This window comes from Mus musculus, chromosome 14, assembly GCF_000001635.26.
Source record: "Mus musculus strain C57BL/6J chromosome 14, GRCm38.p6 C57BL/6J".
NCBI lineage: Eukaryota > Metazoa > Chordata > Mammalia > Rodentia > Muridae > Mus > Mus musculus.
Window position 1 is genome coordinate 120,585,394 of NC_000080.6, and position 10,715 is coordinate 120,596,108.

Genomic DNA, 10,715 nt, shown 5'->3' on the forward strand with positions numbered 1-10,715 from the left:
CATTGGACTGTGGTTGTAGGGACATTGACTGGCTCTTGGAGGTTCCAGAAGCAGAGAAACAAATACAAACCCCCTCTATGGCTACCTCTACGTTCTTCTGAGAGCCACGAGCCCATCCGTCTAGGCTTTCCACAATCCTGCAAGCAACGCATTTCCTTACATGAGCTTCTAACCTTCAGGGATTCCTGAAAGAGGATCATTTTGTTTGGTCAATACATAAATCAAAGGTTAAGGATACAGCTAAATAGCAGAGTGCTTGCCTAGCTTGTACAAGGCCCTAGGCTCATTTATCAGCAATACAGAAACAAGTCTAAAGAATAAAAATATCAAAACTGGGGCTGGAGAGATGTCTCAGAGGTTAAAGAGCACTGACTGCTCTTCCGAAGCTCCTGAGTTCAAATCCCAGCAACTGCATGGTGGCTCACAACCACCTGTAATGAGATCTGATGCCCTCTTCTGGTGTGTCTGAAGTCAGCTACAGTATACCTATGTATAATAATAAATAAATCTTTGGGGAAGAGCAAGCAGGGACTGAGGGAGCAGGGATAACTGGAGCGAGCAAAAGTCCTAAAAATTCAATTCCCAACAACCACATGAAGGCTCACAACCATCTGTACAGCTACAGTGTACTCACATACATAAAATAAATAAATCTTTTAAAATTATCAAAATTAACAATAGCTGCCCACAAGATATTGTTTCAGAAAACTGAATGGAAACATGATCAAAAAGATGGATCACAGTGTCTCTTCATGAGTTTCTTGAGACCTCTCTCTCTCTTCTCCTCACTATGAAAGAAAAAGAACAGGCATTTATCAGCTTGCATTAACTATACCCTACATTCCCACAAACACACTTCACCATAGAAATCATGTACCTGACAGACTATTGCTGTAAAATTCCCTTCCATTCTAGTTTCTGGGGCGAACTGTACTGTGGAGTGTTATGTGTTAAGAATTGCATTATACTATTAAACTAGTGAGATCTTTTCCCAACAAAATAAAAACGCATTGTTGGGACTGAAGGGATGGCTCAGCAGTTAGGAGCACTTGCTCCTTTTCCAGAGGTTCCATTCCCAGGACCCACATGGCAGCTCACAATCATCTGTAACTCCAGTTCCAGGGGGTCCAGTGTCCTCTTCTGATCCCTGTGAGCACCCAGCATGGACACAGTACATAGACATAGATGCATTACAGACTCAAACACACGTATACACATTTTAAAACAATGTATTCTCTAACGCTGGTTGAATTCCCAGTGAACACAAACCACAGGCTCATGAGTGAACTCCCAACAATTCTAAAACACTCTGAGACCGTGACACGGTGCTCTCTTGGTGATCTCATTCCAGCAAAGATCCATTCTGGGAAGTACGGATTCCTGGAAAGTGTTTCTGTCTCAGGAGACTCGCTGAGATGAGAACAGCCAAGGGACTGATGTCTGGCCCCTTTGAAATGACTGTCCCTGATCATTTTTAAAACTGGGTTTTTGCTTGGTGCTTAACTGACAGACCAGCTCTGCAGTCCACATATAGCCTGCATATAAGTCCCAAATCCTAGCTGTCCAGAAAGGGCAGTTATATCACTGAAACAAAGATAGACAGAATGCAAAAGGAAAGGGATTTTTCTGGATTGAAAATGACCTAGAACCTAAAGTCAAGCCAGTGGCCCCCAACTTATCAAAGATATAGGCATGCGGCCTCTTTGGAAGAAAATTCTAAGCCCCCAACCCTTCCTTCGTGCTAGGCAGCCAGGATACCCAATAGATTCCTCTTCTTTCCCAGAATACCCTGTACACATTCTTCGCTATATCCCTGGGCTAACACTCCTGAAAAGGTACTGACTTTCACCAGAGAGAAAAGGTCCAACAAGTATCAGAAACATAAGAGTCTGGTTACCTTCTGACACAGTGCACCCCTGCACTGCACTGTGTGTAGACGTGCTGTCGTTTCGAGAAACCAAAATGCCACTGAGTGGCTGCTGGGCTCTGCTGATTTCCTGAACAAAGGCTGGCTGCTCCCCTCTTGCTTCGTGTGATGGCTGTAATTACCAACATTATCCAAGTCTGTACAAGCCATTTGCCTTCTCTTCGCTGTAAAACTTGACTAGCAGCAAGAGAAATGACAGTGTGGGAGGGGATGGACACACACCCCAGATACTGCTTTTCCATCTTCCCTGGCTGCCTCCAGAGCATTCAATTATGGACCTCCACCTTCCCTACCCTCTCATCCAAGAGTCACACTTTACCAACATCTGACAGGCAGCAGAGAGAGAGAGACTGGGACAGGTATATATTAAATAAATAAATAAATAAATAAATAAGTTAGAATCTCACAGGAAGAACCATCATTTTTCCTTGAAAGAGTGGCCGTCAGTAGGCTCTGCCCATGTGCTCAGAGAAAGATCCCATGCCAATGTGCATATACTCAACCCAAGCTGGTTTAGAAGGGCTATTAACAATCACATTCATAGATAATTAAACTAATGAAAAAGACAGCTTGAGGTCAGGACAGAGATGGGTTGCTGAGTCCCAGAGGTTGAGGAAATGGAGGGAGGTGGTAGAGAATAGATAAGGTCAACACATTGTATACAGGGAAGAAAGTTTCAAAGAACACATTTTATATGTGATCTTAATAAGATTTTTTTAAAGGGAGATGTGTAGAAAGAGTAAGCCTGCAAGACTAAAGGAAAAGGTCAAAGCCGTGACTCAGAAGCAAGGGACATGCAATGCAGGAAGGGTTGGTAGAAGCTTGAACAGCCCCAGGGGAGCTGAATAAATACTTGGAGTAAGATTCAGCCAAGTCAAAGCAAAATGACCTTGTCCAGTTTTTGTTTTAAATGACCTTGTGAGGACCAGAGAAGCTCGGATCCTGTGGTGATGCATTCCTCTGTGTCCCACGAGGCAAGAGGAAGCTTGGAAGATGTTAGCATCTCATGGCCTTACATTTTTAACCAGACCTCAGATCTGGTGAACTGACAGATCTCAGAAACCATTGACTTCTGGTTCATGGAGACTTTCTGGAATCTGATGACCTACCTGAACTGAGCACAGTCAGCCATCCCCTGTGGTCTTTGCACAGGGTAAAAGCAAAAAGCTTGTGTGGAAGAGATCAAATGTGCAGAACCATGTAGTTAGGTTCTCCATCACATGCCCCTGAACAGGACAGTGAGTGCGCCCTATGCAGGGAGCACAGAGTAAACTGCTCATCACATACAGCTGCATCTAGCCTTCCAACTGGGGACCTATTGTGTGTCAACTCCTATTGTACAGATTATTCTAATTAACAACAGTTCTGCTTCATGGCAATTCATGTAATTTTTATACATAATGGTGTACTTATGGTCATGTGTTGGGACCACCCAGGCAGAGAGATGATCTGAAATGGCCACTGGTTCAACAAGTAATACAACATAGTACTCAGGAGAAACCAACTAGGTATAAAACCCAGCACCCAGCACTGGTGATGTTAGAACCAGGTAGCACTTAGTGCTCCATGAAATGACAGGTGAACATCGTGGAACCATGACAGTGAACACAGACCTCCCATGACAGGCATGTAACTAAGCAAGGCTGGGCTACCTTTCCGTGAAGAAGCTTTCAGAGGTGCAGAAGCAATTGGGAACCAGGTTCCTGGGAGATGTAGGACTCCTCTGACCATTGGCTTCAGACAAAAGACTCCCAAATGTCCTTAGCAAACAAACCTTTCTTAAACCACATGGCAGCCCATGATGGCATGTGCTTTCAACTACCATACCGTACCTTCTCTGAAGCAGATTCAGTGAACAGTGACTCTCCAAGCCTTCTCTGTGTTTTGTCCATTTTCTGACGAACCCTTCTCGTTTTTTGTATTGTCCAGTGTCTTAGTTAGGGTTTTACTGCTTTGAATAGACACGATGACCAAGGCAACTCTTATAAAAACAACATTTAATTGGGGCTGGCTTACAGGTTCAGAGGTTCAGTCCATTATTATCAAGGTGGGAGCATGGCAACAACCAGGCAGACATGGTATAGGAGGAGCTGAGAGTTCTACATCTTCATCTGAAGGCTGCTAGCAGAATACTGGCTTCCAGCAAGCTAAGATAAGGGTCTTAAAGCCCACACTTACAGTGACACACCTTCCTCAACAGGAGCACACCTTCTAATAGTGCCCCTTCCCTGAGCCAATCATATCCAACCACTGCATCTAGTCACTTGCTCTCACAGGGCCTGGGCTAATACATGGAATTCAGTGTTAGACTTCATATCTGTAGTGGATATTCCTGGTTGTCAACTTGACTATATCTGGAATGAACTGAAATCCAGATCTTGAGGCTAGAAGACACAGGTGTCTGGCCTGGATCTTGGCATGGAGATCTTGTAGCATAGTGGGCATGAAAAGCTTAAACCCAGGCAAGGGAGTACATGCCTTTAGTCCCAGGAGACTAAGGCAAAGAGATCTCTGAGTTCAAGGTCAGCCTGGGACAAAGCAGGTCACAGATCCAGGATTGGTGGTACACACCTTTAATCTGGGCCACACATTCTGCTGGAGACCTACATAAGGACATTGGAAGAAGAAAAATTCACTCTTCTTCAATAGCTTGCACTTAATTGCCAGCACATCTGTTGGAATCTACTTCTACAGAAGACCAGCTGAAACAGCTAGCCTCATGGGACTGAGCAACTACTAGATCCTTGGACTTCCCATTCACAGCTGACCATTGTTGGGTTAGTAGGACTACAGTCTGTAAGTCATTATAATAAATTCCTTCAACATAGAGAGACATTCTGTAAGTTCTGTGCCTCTAGAAAACCCCAACTAATGCAATACCCCATCTCAACTCTTGCTCTCCCACAGACTAAAGAAGAATTACAGGATTTCTTGATAGTAGATGTGTAAGTACAGTTAGCCTATCAACCCAGGTCTAGAGTATTAGAAGTGGTCTTCCATCTCTTTGTATTTTGTAATATTTATTTTTTAAAAATTTAAAAGGTGTGTGTGTGTGTACCTGAATGCCATGCTCATGGGGGTCAGAAGAGAACATCAGAGTTGGAGCTGGAGTTACTGGCAGTTATAACAAATCTAATCTAGATGCTGTGAACTTCTGTAAAAGCAATATATGCTCTTAGTTACTGAGTAATTGAGTCCTTTATTTCCCTTTTAAATAGAGAATCTTTGAGAATTTCATACATGTATATGATGTATTTACATCATATTTTCATTATCCCCACTCCAGCTCATCCCAGACTCCCCTATCCCACACCTTCCTTGCAAGCTCGCATCCTCTTTTCTTTCTGTTTTCATTCAAGCCACTAAGTCTAATCTGTGATGTCCATACACACATAAGCATAGGGCTATTCACTGGAATCCAGTCACCCCACCCTTCCCAACATTCATCAACTGTGATTAGCTTCTCATTTGGGGTTAGACCATGCTCCTCTCCCCTACCCATGCTGGAGTATTGACTGACTTGATCTTGTGTAAGCAGCCACAGCTTCTATGAGGTCACAAGTACAATACTTCTGTCGTGTCTAGAACACGTTGTCCCAGCCCTCACCAATTCCTGGCTCCTACAGCCTTTCTACTTCTGTAATGAGCTTTGGAGGGAAGAAGTGTGATACCAATGGCTGAACTCTGCATTTTGACCAGTTATGAGCCTCTGTATTAACTGCTGTTCTTACACAGGGACTTGAGGAGGTGTGTTCTTCTCTGGCTAAAACTGCTCACCCCATCCTTACAGCAGCAACAATGAGGGCAGGCTTCGCTTTACATACATACCATCTGACAGAAAATTTTAAAATAACCAGATCCTACCACATTCACAAACGGGATTGCAAATTGCTCAATCTCAAGGAATCTAACAATAATTTATTTTTCCTGCTCAGAGAAAGAATGCTTATATTAGTTTTGTTTTGGATGATAGGAAGGCTGAGTTCATCTCGGTGGGTAAATCCCAAGGGACCCAGAGCAACAAAGATCTCACTCCACCTCATCTGACTCCCTACCAGCTCTCTTTGGGCCATTATGTCTCGTATAATGCATTCTAATGGTTCAAAATGACAGCATTTTGTTTATAAACGACTCCATTCCTCAGGAAACCCAAGAGCCTGTGCGCACTAACAGGGCTATTGATAGGAAATGAAGTATACAATGTGACAGGAGCTGATCCCACCTCCCTATCCTATTACCTACGTAGAGGTCACATTTGCGTGTTTATCAGCTCAGAGGCAAAGCATGAGGAGCACAGATGAGAAACACATCAGAGGACAAGGCCATGAACTCCCAAAGGTGAAGCAGCCTCCGATGCTGAGTGCCTGTGTCACAGACACAGATCTGACCCATTCTAACCTGGACATGTGGGCCCTTTGATCGATTGTGTTGATCAAATATTCACATATTCAGATGTCTGACTGTCTCAGTAGAACAATGTAGGGCCCAGAGACTCTCACCTTGTGTTTCCAATGACCAAAATGCAAACCACTCATGGCGCGTAATGACTCTGGTCAGTGGCAGAGCAGATCCAGAGCCGCGGTCCTGTAAGATAATACCTCTAATGAGCCATCACCTCTTAGGAAATCCACGCCAGCCGACACTGGCAGCAATGGCTGTTGTGGTTTGAATGGGATATGGCCCTCACAGGTTTACGAGTTTGAACACTTGATCCTGAGTTGGTGGTTCTGTTTAGGAAGGTCATGGAACTTTCAGGAAGGAGAGTCTCCTGGAAGAAGTTCAGTACTGAGGATGGGCTCTGAGGCTGCCCATGGAGGAACGCATCACACCACCACCCAAAGCGTAACTGTTGCCTACAGAGAAAGGGCATCTCTGTGAAGGAAGCAGGATTTACAGGCTCAAAACAGCAAATCAAGATTAGCCAAGGTGTTCACCCATTTTGATCTTCTATGAACAAGAGGAAGGGTTTTGCAAGAGAGTTCTAAGGGATGTCTGGAAATAGGACGTCCTGAAGTATGGTCAAAGTCTTCCTCTGTTGCTCTAGCATACAGCTCAAATAAGCCATCTGGCCCTGGATTGTAGCCAGTCCCCCACTTGAGCATTTCCAGGGCAGATCGGTGTCTTTTTCATTACTGTTTTTACCACCTAGTCATATAATATTGACCAGTGAATGGGTTGATGAATACAAGTCATTTTATTTTATAAGTGAGCCTTTTACTTTATTTTTTTACTTTATATATAAACCTTTTGAATATATATTCATTCTAATGGAACAATATTTGACCTTAAAAAGGAAAGAAAGCGTAAACATTCAACAACATGGATGAACTTTAAGAATGTGATCCTAAGTCAGAAAAGCTAGTCACCAAAAACAAAACAAAACAAAACAAAAAACAAAACAAACAAACCCAGATGTATATGATGCCAGTTCTATGAGTTCTGTAGAGAGGATGATGGAACAGACAGGGAAAGTAGAATGGTGAGTGCCAGTGGCCTGTGAAGTAAATAAGCAAGTGAGCATTAAATGGATGGAGAATTTCACTTTTTGAAGGTGAAGGAGTTTGGGGCTGTTTGTTACGCAACCATGTAAACATGTTCTAAACCAAGCCCTTTAAATGGCAGCCATCATAAATTTTATGATACAGGAATCCTATCATTTTTTAAAATTTCAGAATGGATGGAAGAGTAATCTGTGAGATTTTGTTTTTCTCCAGTGCCTCACAGGAATGCTCAAACACAACTGAAAAATAATTAAAATTGACACATCCCAAGAATGGCTTTGGTTATATTCAGTGGGGGGCGTGGGGGAGCTTTTGGGAAGAACTGAATTTGACTTGCGTCTTTGTCATATTCTAGGGCTGTGAAGAGATACAATAACCAAGGCAACTCTTATAAAAGGAAAGCATTTAATTGGGGGGGCTTACAATTCAGAGGTTTAGACCATTGTCATTATAACAGAAAGCATGGTGGCATGCAGGCAGGTGCTGGAGGAGCTAAGAGTTCTACATCTGGATCAACAAGCAGAAAGAAGGAAGACGGGGAGGCACTGTGCCTGGCTTGAGTACCTGAAACCCTAAAGCCCTCCCCCAGTGCCACACTTCCTCCAACAACAAGGCCACACCTCTTAATCCCTCTCAAGTAGTGCCACTCCCTAATGACCAAACATTCAACAATTTGAGCCAATGGGGGCCATTCTTATCGAAACCACCACAGCCTGGGTAGTTCCATTACTGACTTCAGGAGCTCCAAGCAACTCCATTGACTTCTGAGGGAGGAGAAAAAGGAGTCCATGGGATATCTACCAGCATCTCAGAATTCTTATGAGGTACATATGCAGCTAGAGTCAAGAGCTCTGGGGTATTGGTTAGTTCATAATGTTGTTCCACCTATAGGGTTGCAGATCCCTTTAGCTCCTTGGGTACTTTCTCTAGCTCCTGCATTGCGGGCCCTGTGATCCATCCAATAGCTGACTGTGAGCATCCACTTCTGTGTTTGCTAGGCCCTGGCATTGTCTCACAAGAGACAGCTATATCTGGGTCCTTTCAGCAAAATCTTGCTAGTGTATGCAATGGTGTCAGCGTTTGGACGCTGATTATGGGATGGATCCCTGGATATGGCAGTCTTTAGATGGTCCATCCTTTCTTCACAGCTCCAAACTTTATCTCTGTAACTCTTTCCATGGGTGTTTTGTTCCCAATTCTAAGAAGGGGCACAGTGTCCACACTTTGGTCTTCGTTCTTCTTGAGTTTCATGCGTTTAACAAATTGTATCTTGACTCTAGCTGCATATGTATCAAAAGATGGCCTAGCCGGCCATCACTGGAAAGAGAGGCCCATTGGACTTGCAAACTTCATATGCCCCAGTACAGGGGAACGCCAGGGCCAAAAAGTGGGAGTGGGTGGGTAGGAGAGTGGGGGAGTGGGGGGGTGTATTGGGGACTTTTTGGATAGCATTGGAAATGTAAATGAGGAAAATATCTAATTAAAAAAATTAATTCTAAAAAAAAAAGAGAATTCTTATGAGGAATTTCTCAGAATTTTCAACTTTCCCATTCACTACACAAGAGTCTACACCAAATAAAGCCAGGCGTGGTGGTACTCGCCTCTAATCCCAGCACTTGGGAGGCAGAGGCAGGTGGATTTCTGAGTTCGAGGCCAGCCTGGTCTACAAAGTGAGTTCTAGGACAGCCAGGGCTATACAGAGAAACCCTGTCTCAAAAAAAAATGTCTACACCAAATAATCTTGAGACAGAGCAATTTCTCACTCTATTTCTCAATGGAATTTTCTATTGGAGGGCTGAATGTGTCCATATTTGTTACACATGATCCATGTTCCTTTGACAAAGAAGGACTACTAAGTCACATCATGAACAAAGAACTGCAGTAGGGATTTATCTGGAATTGGATAAATTACTGCAAAACAACAACAATGACATTGATTTCAAAGATTATCTGAAGCTTAATGTCTGCAAATTACCAAGCTGTTCCCTAAGGGTGATCAACAGCTTTAACAACAAGATATGTCATAGTACATATTAGCATCTGTAAACATGTAGCATATTTTGTGTATGTAGTATAGCCTGCTGGCCTGCTATCCAGGTTGGTGTCTGTCCAACTCAAAGGACTCCTGTTTTGGAAGCAACTGTGATTAACAGTCAAGTCATGAAGAATGATAACAAAGAAGACAGTGGATTAGGAGGAGAAACAGCTTGGAAGTGGAAGTAAATATAGCTTTAATAATTTAAGAAGGTAGCAAGCTGTTGTTCTTCAATGTATATTACCAAATTCTTTATGTACAACTTCAACAGACATATAGAAATATGTTATGATCAACAATGCTAGAAATATAGTTAATCTCTAATGCCATCCTAGCCCACCATCCTGACATAAGTACTACTAACAATTTTATAAGTATCTCCCTACATCTCCTTTTGTTTATGTGTGTGTAATATATATATGTGTGTGTGTGTGTGTGTGTTGGTGTGTGTTTTTAGCAACATATAGGCCAAACTATTAAAATAAAATTATATCAGTTTTACCCTTCTTTTTCCTCCCTCTAATCCCTCCCATACCCTGTCATTACTCTCAAGTTGATAGGCTCTTCTTAATTATTACTGGTGTGTGTGTGTCTGTGTGTGTGTGTGTGTGTGTGTGTGTGTGTGTGTGTGCGTGTATGTGTATGTGTGCGTGTGTGTGCGTGCGTGTGTGCACGCGCGCGCATGTGCAGGTGTGTGTGTAAATCTAGAAATGCAAGCTGATGAGTCCGCTTCTGTTGGTGGTGATGCTACTCGCTTGCCTTCCTGAATGGCTGTAACAAACTTAACCTCGCTTGGCCCTGAATGATGTGTGCCTTCCCTGCCACCTCACCAGCACAGCATACTGTGACTCCTCTAGATGCTGGCTGATTCAAGGGGAAGAAACTGAAGCCCATCATTGGTCGCCCATTTGCCGGACTGCCTTTTCACATTGTGTTGAAATCATTAGCAGGGGGGGGGGGTGGGGGTAGGGAAGAGAGGACCACAAACATGTTACACACAGGAAATGACACAATGAAATGCATTGTTGGACACAATCAGTATATGTTAATAAAAGCATTTAAGAAAGACTTTTCCTAGGTTCTCACAGAGCCCAGACTTGCTTTTCTGACATTTCCTTGTTCTTTTCTTATGACTCAATCCCTCTCCAGGGTTGCCTTTGCCTTACACATACATAATTCATGTTTTGCTGCTAATTCTGACATCTGAATTATTTTAGGGGTCTAACTCCATATTGTTTATTATATTAGTCAC